The following is an 18,680-nucleotide window of genomic DNA, read 5'->3' on the forward strand; positions in this document are numbered from 1 at the left end:
GCCAAACGTTTAAAACTTTATGAAACTAATCCAAACATATAAAACGTTACGAAACAAAACCTAACGTTTCACCTTTTTAGTGATTTAAGCCAAACGTTTACAAATAGTCCAAAACAAATCCAAACGTTTAACCTTTTTCGCGATTTAAGACAAACGTTTAAAAAGTTACGAAACCAATACAAATGTTTAAAACGTTACGAAACAAATCCTAACGTTTCACCCTTTTAGCAGTTTAAGCAATACGTTTAAAACGTAACGAAACAAATCCTAACGTTTCACCTTTTTAGCGATTTAAGGCAAACGTTGAAAACGTTACGAAACAAATCCTAACGTTTCACCTTTTTAGCGATTTAAGACAAAAGTTTAAAACATTTTGAAACAAATTCTAATGCTTTTTGCTATTTAAGACAATTGTTTAATACGTTACAAAACCAATCCAGACGTTTAAAATGTTACGAAACAAATCTTAACGTTTAAACTTTTTTGTGATTAAAGCCAAACGTATAAAACCTTTCGGAAAAAAATCCAAATGTTTAAAACACTACGAAATAAATCCTAACGTTTTACCTCATTATGCGATTTCAGCCAAACGTTGGAAACGTTACGAAATAAATCCTAACATTTCACCTTTTCAGGGATTTAAGCCAAACGTTTAGAACGTTGCGAAACAAATCCTAACGTTTCACCTTTGTAGCAATTTAAGCCAACTGTTTAAAACGTTACGACACAAATCCAAATGTTTAAAATGTTATGAAACAAATCCCTAGCATTTCACCTTTTAGCGATTTAAGTCAAACGTTTAAAACGTTTAAAAACAAATCCAAACGTATTACCTTTTTAGGGATTTAAGCCAAACGTTTAATATGTTACGAAACTAATCCAAACGATTAAGACGTTATGAAACAAATCCTAATGTTTCACCTTTTTAGCGATTTAAGCTAAACGCTTGAAACGTTACAAAACAAATCTGAAAGTTTCACCTTGTTAGCTATTTAAGCCAAACGTTTACAAACGTTACGAAAAAAATCTAAACATTTCACCAATTTAGCGATTTAAGCCAAACATATAAAACGTTACGAAACCAATCCAAACGTTTAAAATGTTATGAAACAAATCCAAACTTTTCAACTTTTTAGCGATTTAAGCCAAACGTTTAAAACATTACGAAACAAATCCTAATGTTTCATCGGTTTAGCGATTTAAGCCAAACGTTTAAAACGGTTCAAAACAAATCCAAACGTTTCATCTGTTTAGCGATTTAAGTCAAACGTTTCGAAACAAATCCAAACGTTTCACCTTTTTAGCGATTTAACCTAAACGTTTAAAACGTTACAAAAAAAAATCCAGACGTTTAAATGTTACTAAATAAATTCTAATGTTTCCCCTTATTAGCGATTTAAGCCAGACTTTAAAACGTTACGAAACAAATCCTAACATTTCACCTTTTTAGCGATTTAAGCCAAACATTTAAAATGTTACGAAAAAGATCCTAACGTTTCCCCTTTATGCCGATTTATGCCAAACGTTTAAAACGTTACGACACAAATCCAAACGTTTAAAACGTTACGAAACAAATCCCTAACGTTTCACTTTTTAGCGATTTAAGCCAAACATTTAAAATGTTACAAAACAAATCTAAACGTTTTACCTTTTTAGCTATTGGGTTAATCGCAAATTAATACACGAACTTTACCCTAATTTGCAATTACAACACGAACTTTGAAACTTGGCAATTTAATACACCAACTTTCATTTTTTTGGCAAATTAGTACACCGACCAATCATACAACAACACGTGGCTGTATATGAGAATGTCCACGTTAGTGTTTTTCCAGTTCGGTGTACCAATTTGCCAAGAAATGAAAGTTGATGTACCAATTTGCCAAGTTTTAAAGACCGTGTTGTAATTGCAAATTAGGGTATAGTTCGTGTATTAATTTGCAATTAACCCTTAGCTATTTAAGCCAAATGTTTAGTATGTTATGAAACAAATCCAAACGTTTAAAACGTTGCAAAACAAATCCTAATATTTAACCTTTTTAGCAATTTAAGCCAAACGTTTTAAAATGTTACAAAACAAATCCAAACGTTTCTACTTTTTAGCGAATTAAGCCAAACATTTTAAACGTTACGAAACAAATCCTACTGTTTCACCATTTTAGAGATTTAAGCTAAACATTTAAAATGTTACGAAACAAATCCAAACATTTTAAACATTACGAAAGAAATCCTAACGTTTCCCCTTTTTAGCGATTGAAGCCAAACGTTTAGAAACGTTACGAAACAAATCCAAATGTTTCACGTTTTTAGCGATTTAATCCAAATGTTTACAAATATTACGAAACAAATCCAAACATTTCACCTTTAGCAATTTAAGACAAACGATTAAAACGTTACGAAACAAATCCAAACGTTTCACCTTTTTAGCGATTTAAGCCAAATGTTTAGAAACATTAAGAAACAAATCCAAACGTATTACCTTTTTATCAATTTAAGCCAAACGTTTAAATCATTATAAAACCAATCAAAACGTTTAAAACTTTACGAAAAAAATTCAAACGTTTCACCTTTTTAGCGATTTAAGCCAAACGTTTGCAACCGTTATGAAACAAATCCAAAATTTTCACCTTTTTAGCGATTTAAGCCAAACGTTTAATACGTTACAAAACCAATCTAAATGTTTAAAACGTTACGAAACAAATCCTAACGTTTTACCATTTTAGCGATTTAAGTCAAACGCTTAAAATTTTTCGTAAACCAATCCAAACTTTTAAAACGTGACGAAACCAATCAGAAAGTTTAAAACGTAATGAAACAAATCCAACAATTTAAAAAAAAGTTACGAAACAAATCCAAACGTTCCACCTTCTTAACAATTTAAGCCAGACGTTCAAAACGTTACGAAACAAATCCAAACGTATACAACGTTACGAAACAAATCCAAACGTTTCCCCATTATAGCGATTTTAAGCCAAACATTTAAACACGTTACGAGAAAATTCCAAACGTTTCTCCTTTTTAGGGATTTAAGCCAAACGTTTAAAATTTTATAAACAAATCCAAACGTTTCAATTTTTAGGGATTTAAGCATAAACGTTTACAAACGTTACGAAATAAATCTAAACATTTTCCCTTTTTATCAATTTAAGCCAAACGTTTAAAACATTACGAAACCAAGCCAAACGTTTAAAACATTATGAAACCAATTCAAACGTTTCACCTTTTTAGCAATTTATGCCAAATGTTTACAAACATTACAATACAAATTCAAACATTTCACTCGTTTAGCGATTTAGGCCAAATGTTTAAAACGTTACGAAACCAATCCATACGTTTAAAACGTTACGAAAAAAATCCAAACGTTTCACCTTTTTAGCGATTTAAGCCAAACGTTAACAAACGATACGAAACAAATTCAAACGTTTCAGCTTTTTAGCGATTTAAGCCAAACGTTTACAAACGTTACGAAACAAATCCAAACGTTTCACCTTTTTAGCGATTTAAGATAAACATTTAAAATGTTACTTAACCAATCCAAACATTTAAAACGTTACGAAAAAATCCAAACATTTCACGTTTTTCGCGATTTAAGCCAAACGTTTAAAACGTTACGAAAAAAATCCAAATTTTTCACCTTTTAAGCGATTTGAGCCAAATGTTTAAGACGTTCTGAAACATCTCCTAACGTTTCACCTTTTTAGCGATTCAAGCCAAACGTTCAAAACGCTACGAAACAAATCCTAACGTTTCACCTTTTTAGAGATTTAAGCCAAACATTTAAAACGTTTCGAAACAAATCCTAGCATTTTTCCTTTTTAGCGGTTTAAGCCAAATGTTTACAAATGTTACGAATCAAATCCAAACGTTTCGCTTTTCTAGCGATTTAAGCCAAATGTTTAAAACTTTATGAAACCAATCCAAACGTTTAAAACGCTATGTAACAAATCCAAATGTTTTGCCTTTTAGCGATTTAAGCGTAACGTTTACAAACGTTACGAACCGAATCCAAACATTTCAACATTTTAGCGATTTAAACCAAACGTTTAAAGCGTTTTGAAACCAATTCAAACGTTAAAAACGTTACAAAACAAGACCAAATGTTTCACCTTTTTGGAGATTTAGGCAAAAAATTTACAAACATAACGAAACAAATCCAAACATTAACCTTTTTAGTGATTTAAAAGAAACGTTTAAAACTTTACAAAACCAATCCAAACATTTAAAATGTTACAAAACAAATCCTTACATTTCACCTTTTTAGCGATGTAAGTCAAACATTTAAAACGTTATGAAACCAATCCAAACGTTTCACCTTTTTAGCAATATAAGGCAACATTTAAAACGTAACGAAACAAATCCTAACGTTTCATCTTTTTAGCGATTTAAGCCAAACGTTTAAGACGTTACGAAACAAATCCTAAACCTTTTAGCGATTTAAGCTAAACGTTTAAAACGTTATGAAACCAATTCAAACGTTTAAAACGTTAAGAAATAAATCCTAATGTTTCACCTTTTTAGCGATTTAAGCAAAACATTTATATTGTTACAAAACAAATCCAAACGTTTATAACGTTACGGAACAAATCCTAACGTTTCACCTTTTTAGCGATTTAAGCGAAACGTTTGAAATGTTACGAACAAATCCTAACATTTCAGCTTTTCATCGATTTAAACCAAACATTTAAAATGTTACGAAACAAATCCTTACGTTTAAAATGTTACGAAACAATTTAAAAACGTTAAAACGTTACGAGACAAGTCCAAATGTTTGAAACGTTACGATACAAATAAAAACGTTTAAAACTTTACGAAACAAATCCCTAATGTTTCACTTTTTAGCGATTTACGCCAAACGTTTAAAACGTTACAAAAAAAATCCAAACGTTTTACCTTTTTAGCTATTTAAGCCATACGTTTAAAATGTTACGAAACAAATGAAAATATTTAAGACGTTACGAAACAAATCCTAATGTTTCACCTTTTTAGCAATTTAAGCCAAATTTTTAAAATATTAAAAAATAAATACAAATGTTTTCCCTTTTTAGCGATTTAAGCCAAACGTTTAAAATGTTACGAAACAAATACAAATGTTTAAAACGAATCAAATCCTAACGTTTCACCTTTTTAGCGATTTAAGCCGAACGTTTTAAACATAACGAAACAAATCTTATCGTTTCACTATTTTAGCGATTTAAGCCAAACATTTAAAATGTTACAAAACAATTCCAAACGTTTAAAATGTTAAAAAACAAATTCAAACGTTTCATGTTCTTAGCGATTTAAGTCAAACGTTTAAAATTTTACGAAACAAATCTAAATGTTTCACTTTTTTAGCGATTTAAGCCAAACGTTTAAAACGTTACGAACCAATCCAAACATTTAAAACAATACGAAACAAATACTTACGTTTCACCTTTTTAGTGATTTAAGCTAAACGTATAAAATGTTAGGAAACAAATCCTAATGTTTCACCTTTTTAGCGATTTAAGCAAAACATTTAAAATGTTATGAAACAAATCCTAACGTTTCACCTTTTTAGCGATTTAAACAAAACGTTTAAAATGTTTCAAAACAAATCCATACGTTTCACCTTTTTAGCAATTTAAGCCAAATATTTAAAACGCTAGGAAACAAATCCTAACGTTTTACCTTTTTAATGATTTAAGCGATACATTTAAGCCGTTACGAAACAAATCCAAACGTTTCACATTTTTAGCGTTTTAAGCCAAATGTTTAAAATGTTACGAAACAAATCCTAACCTTTTTAGCGATTTAAGCCGAACGTTTAAAACGTTACGAAACCAATCCATACGTTTAAAACGTTACAAAACAAATCCTAATGTTTCACCTATTTAGCGATTTAAGCAAAACTTTTAAAACGTTATAAAACACACCCAAACATTTAAAACGTTATTAAAAAAATCCTAACGTTTCACTTTTTTAGCGATTTAAGCCAAACGTTTAAAACGTTAGGAAACAAATCCTAACATATCACCTTTTTAGCGATTTAAAGCAAACGTTTAAAACGTTACGAAAAAAATCCTAAGGTGTCACCTTTTTAGCAAACTTAGCCAAACGTTTAAAACTTTTTACACAAATCCAAACGTTTAAAACGTTACGAAACAAATCCCTAACGTTTAACAATTTAGTGATGTATGTCAAACGTTTAAAACGTTATAAAATAAATTCAAACGTTTTACCTATTTAGCGATTTAAGTCAAAGGTTTAAAATGTTACAAAATAAATCCAAACATTTAAAACGTTACGAAACAAATCGTAATGTTTCACCGTTTTAGCAATTTAAGCCAAACGTTTAAAATGTTAAAAAATAAATCTAAATGTTTTCCCTTTTTAGCGATTTAAGCTAAACGTTTAAAATGTTATGAAACAAATACAAATGTTAAAAATGGTCATTAACCATTTTCATGAATCATGACCGGCGCTAGGGTATGGGTATGGTTGTACCAATACCAAAACCCGTAGCTAGCTGTCACGACCCAAAATATTGAGCCGAGACCGGCGCTAGGGAATGGGAGTGGTAGCTCCGAAATCCGTAGCAAGCCTAAAACTACTAATTATTTTTCGCAATTAAAAACATAATATCATATATGAAATGTTTTTAGGAAACTCTTTTAGATAATACAATTATAGATATTAAAATATTATATCGTAGTTTACGTTTTAAATAAACTATTTAAAAACAATTCACAATTTATATACTGACTCATACGGACTACTGCAGCTCTAATGAATTTTTACATTGTGCAAGCCAATCGACTTCGCGCACAAAGAGAATGGTCTGTCTGATCCGACTCCAGTTACCTGAAAGACATCAAACGTGAGGGGTCAGTATTTGGGAAAATAATGAGTGAGTTTGCAAATTACTAATGGTATTATCAAAATATAGCATTATATGCTTAATACGTATGTAAAATCATGATATAAGCAAACATAAGATATTTTTAATTTCAAAGTGTGAGTCCAACTCACTAGATACGGGGACTCCAGGTTACACCGTAACCGAGTGCTCACTCGTACCGAATCTCGAAGTGTGAGTCCAACTCACTGGTGGGTCCAACCCACTGGTGGGTCCAACCCACTGGATACGGGCTTCAGGTTACTCTAACCGAGTTCCCTCTCGTATCATATCATGCATAAATATATTAAATCTTAATCACAAAGTTAGACACTCTAGACTGACTCAATACTGGTGATCACACAGCCTATTGACACCCAATAGGTAATTAGTTTCTTCGCATCGCATACTAGATTCATGTATTCAAAGCAATGAATAAAACATCATTCATACAAGCGGATCAATCAAATATAGTAATATCTTATACGAGCAAGTTATATAGATACGATGTATTTAATAATAATATTCATAATATAAGAAATTAGCTTTTATAAATAATACGCAAAAGTAAATGCAACTCACCTGGATCGCTAATAATCCAAAATAATAAAATATAACGTCGATCCCCGTCAAGCTATCTTGGTTCGTCAAGTCCGTAACTTGATAATTCGTCGTATCTAACGTAGAATTCTATCGTTAGAAAGTATAATAAAAATCTTTATTTTATAATTATTTATAACGACCAAAATATTACGTTTAATAACTAAAAGTAACTCATCGTACTTGTATCAAATTATTTTCGATAGAACCTCAAAACGCCTTTTTCATTATCTTTGGTATTAATTAAAAATCATATTTGATTAATCAAAGCAATACAATTTAAATAACTTAACTTTTTAAGGTAACTTTAACTTGTTTAAAATTGCTTTTCTAGCCTATTTCGGCTATCAAGATCGCTCATCTAAAATCGCCCGTTTACCAAATACATTTTACATTCCTATAGTCCATAATATCGTCTACGACTTTCCTTCAGACTCGAACTTCATTCGACATCTCTAAGGTCTCCAAAATATTGCTCAAAGTTAGCTTCTTAAAACGTCTTATTTATTTCATGTTTTTCGACCAACTTTGAGCAATTAAAATTATTACTTAGAGTCATCCAAACTCTAAATAAAAATTATATTCCTAAATTTTGGAATACCGCCTACAATATTCGTTAAGACCTTAATTTGAAAATAGCGCTGGAAAGTGTCGGAAATGGGTCTTGAAGTTGGTATCTCAAATCTGAGTATAAAAGCTGTCAAAACAGCTTATCATCGCTGGTGTTTTGAGCTGCGAAACAGGGCACGTAAATTCGTCAATATCCAAAACAAGTTTGACATTCTTATACTCCGTAGTTCCACCTACAACTTTCATGAAGACATCGACTAGTTTCGATGTTCCGTTTGATCATAATAAAACTCCAAAGTTGACTTCTTAATGTGTTTTATTCATTTTCAGCAAACCTCTTATTTTTCCTTAAACTTCAAGTTTAAACAGTTTCTTATCCGTATTAACAATACCACGATTAAATTTTTCAAAACCAATCTATGCAACTCCCTCTATAACCTCTTCTCATTCCCGAGTAAAAATTATTACGGATCGAGGTCCGTTTAAATCCATAAAACAGCCGTCACGGCTTGATAAAAACATTTACAGATTACTTATATTTCCTGTTTTGACTTAACTTCCAACCTCGATAACTTTTAATCCGAATTAACAACACCATGTTTATTTTTCTTAAATATCATCTATTTAACATCATTTATTTATTCTACTCATTTTTGGGTTAATATTATTACGGATTGAGATCCGTTTTTATAGGCGAAGTAGCCTTCATGACTTGATTCATAAATTTCCAGATTTTTATGTTTTCAACACCTCACCTATTTCAATTGACCCAGCCATATTTAACCATTCAGTTTCTAATCTGACTATCACGTATCACTCTCTGTATATCCTTTACGATGTACCACTCAAGCTTTCTCAAAAAATATCGCTCAACGGCCTTTGTATCTTGGTCCAAACATAGCACCATAAACTATTTTTAACTTTCATTTTCTGCATTATCTAATTTCAGTTTTAAACCACTTAAACCATGATTTTTAACTCCAAATCAATACTGCATGTTTTAGACTCGATGTATATTTGAAGTCAACGTCCTAAACATGTCGGGGACTGCCCAAACAGTCCCCATGGGCAGCCAAAACTGTTGCGGGTTGCAGCAATTTTGCTGCGGTGTTGCTGTAATTTGGAAGCAGCAACACGCTGCCATTATAGCAGCCAAACGCTGCTTTTCAGCCCCTTTAAACCTACCCTGATGTGCCTAACTCATCCCCCTTCATTAACCGAACCTTAAACTTCATTAATCAATCACAAACAACTCAAAACATAACCTAAAAACTCATCCTAGAGTTAAAAAAAACAGGGCAGCAACTAATTCATATTTTAACTCAACATAACACCATCAAAACCACAAGAAAATACCGAAAATATGAGGTTACCTTATTTCTCATTGAGTTAGCTATCCATTGCAATTTAAATCATCGAAAACGGAGCTCGGATCGTGGAGTTATGGATGTCGTCGTTCATCGCGCGCAAAAGAGAAAGAAAATGGCGATGATGGCTTTTGTTCTCTGTAACCTTTTCCTTTCTTCTCTTCTAATAATTTCTTTTTGTTCTTTATGATTCAATCAACTCCTTTTTTCTTAAGTTGAATATGTCATCTTGGCTAAAATACGCTTTAGGTTCTCTTTGGTTAAATTACAATTTAACTCAAACTCTTTGGTTAAATTACAATTTAACTCAAATCCTTAATTAATTATCGCGTCTAATTTATAAAACGGTTTCGTAAATTTACGAAAGCGTAACAATAATTTATTTATTGATAAATAATTTAATACGCATTGTTTATTTACTCGAACCAAATTAATTACTTGTTTTTCTAATTCCGACAATTAAGTTCCGATAAATTCCAGTTTATCTCATAATAATTAAATTATTATACTACGATAATTTTATTAGACCGCTTTAGTCTAATTCTTATTTGTTGAACTTAATTCTGATGTTCTTAATACTAAATCCTCATAATTTGACCTCGTGGCACTATCCTTAATATCTCCAAAAGTATGGGGTATTACACTAGCCTTGCGGATAAACTACAATTAGATAAACCTGCAAGAAAAAACAATGCTCGGGGGCTACCGAGACTTCAGCCTAATTCTAGCAGTTTATAATATTCAACATTTATTATAAAGTGCTCTGCCAACTCCGAGTCTTAAATATGGCAGAAGAACATATTAACCCAAGTTAATAAAAGAATGCTATAACCATAATAATTCATTAAATAGATTTATAACAAGTATTCGACATAAGACTTCCAATTACTAATGCGGTCTAAGAATAAAATCAATTTACTAACTTTATTAAAATATACGTAAAACCTTCGAGAAAATAAAGAATCGGAGAGCAGCTGACTCGTTCAAATTATAACCCTGGAAAAATTGGGAAAACAACGGCGTCAGATATACAAAGATGAGTTCATACCACTATTAACATTTATCAAGTGGAAAACCTTTAAAACCATTTAAAACATTTAATATCAACATTACTTATAATAATTGGAACCCTAATCGACAATACTAAATATATCCATAATCCATTAGGTCTGGTCCCGAGAGCTGAGCTACACCGAGTTACCACCGATCATTCTTAATCCATAACCAGAGTCCCGAGAGCTGAGATACACCGAGTTACTCTACTGGTCTCGAGAGCTATGCTCACACTGAGTTACCACCACATATCACATACCATTTCTAGATCAATACCGGTGCGTACGCAGTCCTAATGATGCCCATTAGGTAGCATGTTCCAACTAAAAGTCATAATGAAAAAACAGTTTGAAATATACATACAGTATATATTTATATATTAAAATAACACAAACAACTGGTCGGAATAAAACAATATAGAGTAACACAAATACCCAATAGGTAATAACGCCCAATTAATGCAAGTCTATTGATTTCTTGCTTTAAAATCAATTTCATAAATATAATTTAATAGTCTTTAAATAATAATTAATTTACAAATAGTGGGTTAGCCGAGTTTCCGATAACTACCAAGCAAACCTCACTCGTCGGGGGACCCAAGTCTAACCTGAATCAAAACATTTATCAAATATAAACCCGAGTTTAAATTTATAGAATAATTTGATAAAATAATAATTCTATTTAAAATGAAACTCAATATCTTCAATATCAAGTAACCCAAGTGACAAACAAAATCTTTACTAAATTAAGTTTTAAAACGTTTAAGGTCAAAACGTAACTTTAGCCAATTTGGCGTATCAAGCCATATTTCAAGAAAACGATAATTACCCAAGTAATTATTCGATTAAAAGATAAAAATATAAAATCGTTTTTAGATTATAATTATCGACACCAATCAATTTATAATTGAAACTAATATATATTTTTTTAGATTTCAAAATGATTAATTTATTAAGAATGATAAAAAGAAATAATCAATTAGAAATAATAACAAAGGTCAATTGCCATAATTGACAAAAATCCACAATTCTTCCCGCCAGCAAGCAAAAACCCACAGTAACATGAATAATGGCCAAAGATATGATGCCCATACTATTACAATTTGAATTAAAATAGGTAGAATTCAACCACACATGAAGGACTAATGGCCAATTAACCTTTCAAAAGAACAAATCATGGCTACTGCCGCCATGAAACATCATTAACCTAAGGATTTAAATTGTTGTAACTTTCAAAAGAAGCAAATGAAGCCTCTCGGTAACCACTACAAGAACCAACGGAGAACCCGACCAATTATAACACCATGGCCACAACCAAAAGATCAAGTCTATCTTCACAATATTCATGCCCATAACACATATGATTTAGCAGTAAAGATAAGTATAACCCAAAAAAAATCCGTAAACAACACCTTATCAAATATTCGGCAAACTCAAAGCAATGGGTTATTGATTTAGCAACACAGTGATAATCCTAAGCAATATAATCATCTGTGGCAGCCACAAGAAAAACAAACGACAGACACATCATCAAATTTTGTCAACAAAAAATGGCAAAAAATACAATCCACAATGACAAACCGAGCGGCGAAGGAACATATAGGTTTTACGTACCGTATTCGTTTCTAACGTGTAGGGATATACGAGGTCAATGAATAAGGATGAAGCGTCGAAGAAAATCTCAGATTAAAGCTAAAATACACGAGATACGTATCAAGAACGATATTGACGATATCGTATGAATTAAGGAAAGCAACGTGAGAACTTACCCAAAATCAAAATGATAGGAAGGAATGGTGAGAGCATAGGATTTCAGAGCGTTTTTGAGAGTGTGACGGCTAGGGCTTATTTTATAAATAGGTTTTGAATCGTTGATTAAAAGAAACGTATATATAAAGGAAAAGAGGAGATGATTCACGCTGCTGGAACAATATTTCATGTAAAAAGAAACATGGCTTTTCATGTTATATGATAAGTGGGCTTTTCATGTTGATTATAAATGGGCCAACGTGGACTCAAAAAGAGAGTAAGGTATGCATGGCTTTTATTCATGATATATATTTACTTACTTTTACATTTTCTATAAATAACATGCATAGGTTAAAATTTACTAATACAAACCGAACACGAATCGAACCATGACCGAATCAACGAACGATTCAAATAAAATTAAATAAAAATATTTAATAATGATAATAATAAATTACCTAAACCTCGACGGAATGCCAAAATTAAAATTAAAATGTAAAAATAATTAAAAAAATAATTAAAAGATATATACATGATATTACATTCTCCCCAACTTATTAAAAAATCTGTCCGCGAATTTAACACAAACCAAAGTAATATAAAATCAATTATAGTACGCCTAAAATCACACATAACTCAAAAATACGGAGCAACGCGTAGTCGACAGAACGAAAGAAACAACTACGCATAACAATTTCTGATTTTCAAAATTACTCACAACCGAGTGACAACTCAACGGAAATAAAAATAAATATGCAATCTCAAAAGATTTAAACCAAGCTCTTACCAAAGATAATTCTACTAGAAATGAAAACTGAGGAGAGTTAAACGAAATCAAATATACTTTAACTGAAAACAAGTTGAAAATTTTTCGGACACTCTTCCGAACTTATAAAAATACGACTTCGAAATTAAAACTGAGTCGAAAATTTGAATGATCACTTCATGCATACGCGAAAAAAAATTTCTTAATTATATAATTTGGTACCTTAAACGCCTTCTCAAACACCACGTGTGAACGAATTTGAAATTTATTTCCAACCGGGACATAATCAACATGTTAAACGAGAAAAATCTCGAAATTAACAGGCTCACAACTCAAGGTGAACTTGTGACATCTCCGGTGGCAAGTCTAGCTTGTAGGCAAGTGAGCCTATGCGCTCTATAATCTGGTAAGGTCCGACGTATCTCGGAGCCAACTTGCCCTTCTTTCCGAAACGAATCACTCCTTTCATCGGTGATACTTTGAGAAATACATAGTTTCCGATCCAAAATTCGATGTCTTTCCTCTTGGGGTCTGCATAGCTCTTCTGTGGACTGAAAGCTGTGTTCAGACATTGCTTTATCAATGGTACTTTCGCGGATGTAATTTGGATGATCTCTGCTCGAGTTAACTTCCACTCACCAACTTCATCTCAACCGATAGAGGATCGACATTTAAGCCCGTATAACGCTTCGTATGGAGCCATCTAGATGCTCGAGTGATAGCTGTTGTTGTAGGCGAACTCGACCATAGGTAGGTACGTATCTCAACTACCTCCGAAATCTAACACGCAAAGTCGAAGCATATCTTCTAACGTTTGAATCGTCCGCTCAGACTGGCCGTCTGTCTGCGGATGAAAAGCAGTGCTAATGTTCAATCGCGTTCCTAATGCTTCTTGAAAGCTCTTCCAGAAATGAGAGGTAAATACGGAACATCTATCTGAAACGATTGACACGGGAACTCCGTGTAAGCTCACAATTTTGTCGATGTATTCTTGAGCTAACTTCGCTGCAGAATACGTCGTCTTGATCGGTATAAAGTGTGCTGACTTCGTTAAACGATCCACAATTACCCAAATGGAGTCAAAACCTTTTTGCGTCTTGGGTAATCCGACTACGAAATCCATCGTGATTTGCTCCCATTTCCACTCTGGGACGGGTAACGGCTGAAAAAATCCGTAGGGTCGCTGATGTTCTAGTTTGACTTGCTGACAAGTCGGACATTTAGCCACAAACTCCGCAATGTCATTCTTCATTCCACTCCACCAATATGTAGTCTTGATGTCGTGGTACCTTTTTGTGAAACCTTGATGAACGCTATACATCGTTCCGTGAGTTTCTTCCATGATCTTCTGTCTTAAGTCACCAATGTCTGGTACGCACATTCGATTGCCGTACTTTAGTATTCCGTTGACGATACTGAAATCTTGACTGTTTCCTTGTTCAACATCCTCAATTAGATGCTTTAATTGAGGGTCATCATCTTGTAATTCTTTGATTTGATCTATCAATGTCGATCGTATCGTTTACTAAGCCATTAGGTTTCTGAGAGATGAAATATCGAACTCATCCCTTGGTTGAACATCGTATAAATCTCGTTAATTAATGGTCTCCCCCATGTCGTTGTAACATGTGCGAGACTTCTTGCTGATTTCCCGCTTAACGCATCTGCCACCACGTTTGCTTTGCCTGGATGGTATTGTATAGTGCAATCATAATCTTTTAATAGCTCCATCCACCTTCGCTGTCTGAGGTTCAACTCTCGTTGATCGAAAATGTACTTCAAGTTTTATGATCTGTAAAGATCTCGCACGTGGCACCGTATAAATAATGTCTCCAGATCTTCAGCGCAAAAATTACCGTTGCTAATTCCAGATCATGCGTTGGATAATTCGCTTTGTGCTTCTTAAGCTGTCGCGAGGCGTACGCGATTACTCGCTCATGTTGCATTAGGACGCATCCTAATCCAATATCGACGCATCACAGTAAAATTTGAATCCTTCAGTTCCTTCTGGTAATGCCAAGACTAATGCCGTCATCAGACACTCTTTCAATTTCAGAAAATTGAGTTCACACTGGTCTGTCCAGATGAATTTGGTGTTCTTTTAAGTTAATTTCGTCAATGGTACAACGATCTTTGAGAAGTCCTATACAAATCGCTTGTAGTATCCTACTAAACCAAGGAAACTTCAAACTTCCATAACTGATTCAGGTCGTTTCCATTCTATCACGGCTTCGATCTTCTTTGGGTCAACCTTAATGCCGCTTTGTGATATGACATGACCCAAGAACGCTACTGCTGTTAGCCAAAATTCACATTTAGAGAATTTAGCGTAAAGCTGATGCTCTCTTTGCGTTTTTAGTACTATCCGCAGATGTTGTACATGTTCTTCTTCTGTGCGTGAATAGATCAAAATGTCGTTGATAAACACGATTACGAACTGATCTAAGTACGGTTTGAATATCCTATTCATCAAATCCATGAAAGTTGCTGGCGCGTTCGTCAATCCGAATGACATAACGAGAAACTCATAATGTCCTTATCGAGTTCGGAAGGCAGTCTTTTGAATGTCATCGTCACGAATTTTCAGCTGATGATAGCCCGATCTCAGATCGATCTTGGAGAAGTACTTCGCTCCTTGTAATTGATCGAACAAATCGTCGATTCTAGGTAACAGATATTTATTTTTTACTGTCACCTTATTCAGCTATCGATAATCGATACAGAGTCGAAGCGATCCATCCTTCTTTTTCACAAATAACACTGGTGCACCCCACGGGGATATACTCGGTCTGATTAAACCGCGATCAAACAACTCTTCTAGTTGATCTTTTAACTCCCTAAGTTCTGCTGGTGCCATACGACAAGGAGGCATAGATATTGGCTTCGTGCAAGGAGCCAATTCGATATAAAACTCAATTTCACGATGTGGGGGCAATCTAGGTAGTTCCTCTGGAAAGACGTCTGGGTATTCTGACACCACTGGTACATCACATAAATTTGCACTTTTCTTCTCCGCATCTCGTATTATGGCTAAGAATCCTTGACATCCCTTCTTTAACATACGATTAGCTTTAATAACCGAAATAATACTCGTAGGAGATTCTGTCTTATCACCCTGAATTGAAACTGGTTCAATCCCAGGTGTGTTGAACGTTACTGTCTTTTCCCGACAATAAACATTGGCATAATGCTAAGCTAGCCAATCCATTCCTAATATGACATCAAAAGCTAATACCTCAAGTAAAATCAAGTCAACTAACAAATCTCGTCCTTGAACTTTCGCAGGACAAGACGGATAAACAATACTAACTTCCACACTCTCGCCGACTAGGGTAGCTACGGACAAAGGATTCCTATGATACGCTGGTTGCACTCCTAACTTACTAGCAAAGCTAGGCAAAACAAATTAATGCGTAGCGCCCGGATTATCACGACCCAAATTTCAGGGCCGAGACCGGCGCTAGGGAATGGGAGTGGTTGCTCTGAAACCCGTAGCAAGCCTCAAAACGTAAAATAATTTTTCGCAAATATAAACGTCATGCATGACATACATGAACATGTGTCATGCTTAGAACACATGCCAAGTATACATATCCTCTTGCAATCACAATATAAAGAACGCAGCAAGCGTAAAACATTCATACTTTAAAAACATAAAGTAATATATATACAAAAAACTATTTGATACAAAACATCTATCTACTGCAGCTCTAAGAGTAAAGTGTTGTTTCTTTACATACTTCAAAAATACAGACTTCTGAATGTACAATAGAAGTCTGTGTCTTCAAAAGCGTCTTTTACCTGAAAGTAAATCTGTGAGGCGTCAATATATGGGAATATACTGAGTGAGTTCATACATTTACTAATAATTATTCAAATAAATCATAAAATAATGCCATAGAATTCAAAACGTATGCAGCCTAGTACAGGATCCGATTGAAACCCTAATTCTCAAACATACTAATCGTATATCGTCCAATGCAATCATTTAATCTCAAGTTGTGAGTCCAACTCACTAGTGGGTCCAACCAACTAGATATGGGGACTCCAGGTTACACCGTAACCGAGTGCTCACTCATATCAAATTCATATATCCAACTTCGAAATTCATATTCATAATTAATCTCACAGCTGTATCAAATCAAACTGGTGATCACACAGTCCTATTACCGCTCAATAGGTAGCACATTCCATCGGATCAATACTTGTTTCAAATCAAGCATATATGCAATTCATATAAAGATTTTGCACTATAAACATGCCAATCAAACATAAAGCAATATAAAATAATTGCTTGTATAAATACTTTACAAGCAAATCGTATAAACTCACAGAAAACGCTTATCTAAAAATACGTCGGGGCTTAGAAATGTCAAGCTTCCCAAACTTCTGGTCCATCTGCTTCTTTCCTCGCCGAATCTAAAACAATTTCAAAACATTTGACTCCAATCAGAATTCTATTCTAAGATTGACTCTACATTCGAGACTCGACAAACTGAACTCTTATTAATCGTCGTGCTTCTCACATATATTCCGATAAACGGTATCTAACTCGTTTATGGATCTATTACCGTTTCTTGAATTCATTCTCGTTTAGCCTCGTTAGGTTAACGTCTCAAATTAATCGATAACTAGTCGAATACTAATCGATTTCAAATCGCGGTATGCGCGTGCAACAAATTTTCCTTAAAACGGGTCAATCAGCGAAAAAATTGTGCGTACGCGTGTCTACCTGTGCGGCTGCACAGGGGAATGTGCGTCCGCACAGTCACCCGACTGTACGTTCACACAGTTTGACTGTGCGTTCGCACGGTCACTGACTGTGCGTTCGTACAGTCTAACTGTGCGCACGCACAGCTCGGCTGTGCGACACATGGCCACGGGCTAAGCCCGGGAATCGGTTTCGACGTGCTTTAAGGCGTAAAAACGTTCTAAACGTGTCCAAAATGCCAATTCTAAGTTCAAAATGCCCAAATTCAATCCTATTATCGATGAAACGATAAAATCGTTTCGTGACATAAAACTTTGAATCGATATAACTCAAAATATATCCGTCCAAACGATAAAACGTCAAGCTTACCGTGATTCACTACTGAAATACAATCAATTTGAGCTATGGAACGTCGGAAACGGGCGAGAAACGGAAACCGAGCGACGAACCGTACGAAACGAACGAAGAAAATGAAAACTGATAAGCTTTTTGATTTCTGGATTCTTCATCTTACTGATGAAGGTTATCATATATATATAACGGCTAAAGTACACTTTGGTCCTTGAAACTTTTCAAAAGTTTCAATTTAATCCAAAACCTATTCGCGTCCAAATTTTAAACGATCTCCGATTGACTCGAAACTTTTACCACAAATACTATAAATTATTTTGCGGACTTTGGCGAAATAATTATCGTTGCGGGATTTATAATTTATTTTATGTTAATTTCCGAAGTCAAATCCTTAAATCCCGCTAATTGACTTATTAAAATTCATTTTGAATTCCCGATATAATTAAATTAAATTCTCCTTAATTTAATTTATCGGAAATCTCGACACATGGCACGACTTAATATCTTAAAATATTTTGGGGTATTACATTCACCCCCCCCCCCCCACCCTTAAAATAAGTTCGTCCTCGAATTTAAAACTTTTGCCACGTACCTTGAGTGAACAAGTACGGATACTTCCGCCTCATATCCTCTTTTGTCTCCCACGTGCATTGTTCTA

The 18,680-nt window shown here is 33.8% G+C and overlaps 1 long non-coding RNA gene across 1 annotated transcript; it reads right to left on the minus strand.

The window, feature by feature from the left end:
* Positions 1-6,639: 6,639 nt before the first annotated feature.
* LOC126682742 (uncharacterized) lies at positions 6,640-9,544 on the minus strand. Its single transcript, XR_007641503.2, has 3 exons — positions 9,400-9,544; positions 7,439-7,533; positions 6,640-6,822 (listed from the first exon to the last, which is right to left on the minus strand). It is a non-coding gene; the product is annotated as an uncharacterized LOC126682742 (long non-coding RNA).
* Between the last annotated feature and the right edge of the window lie 9,136 nt (positions 9,545-18,680).

The sequence above is a fragment of the Mercurialis annua genome, linkage group LG5, assembly GCF_937616625.2.
Source record: "Mercurialis annua linkage group LG5, ddMerAnnu1.2, whole genome shotgun sequence".
NCBI classification, from domain to species: Eukaryota; Viridiplantae; Streptophyta; class Magnoliopsida; order Malpighiales; family Euphorbiaceae; genus Mercurialis; species Mercurialis annua.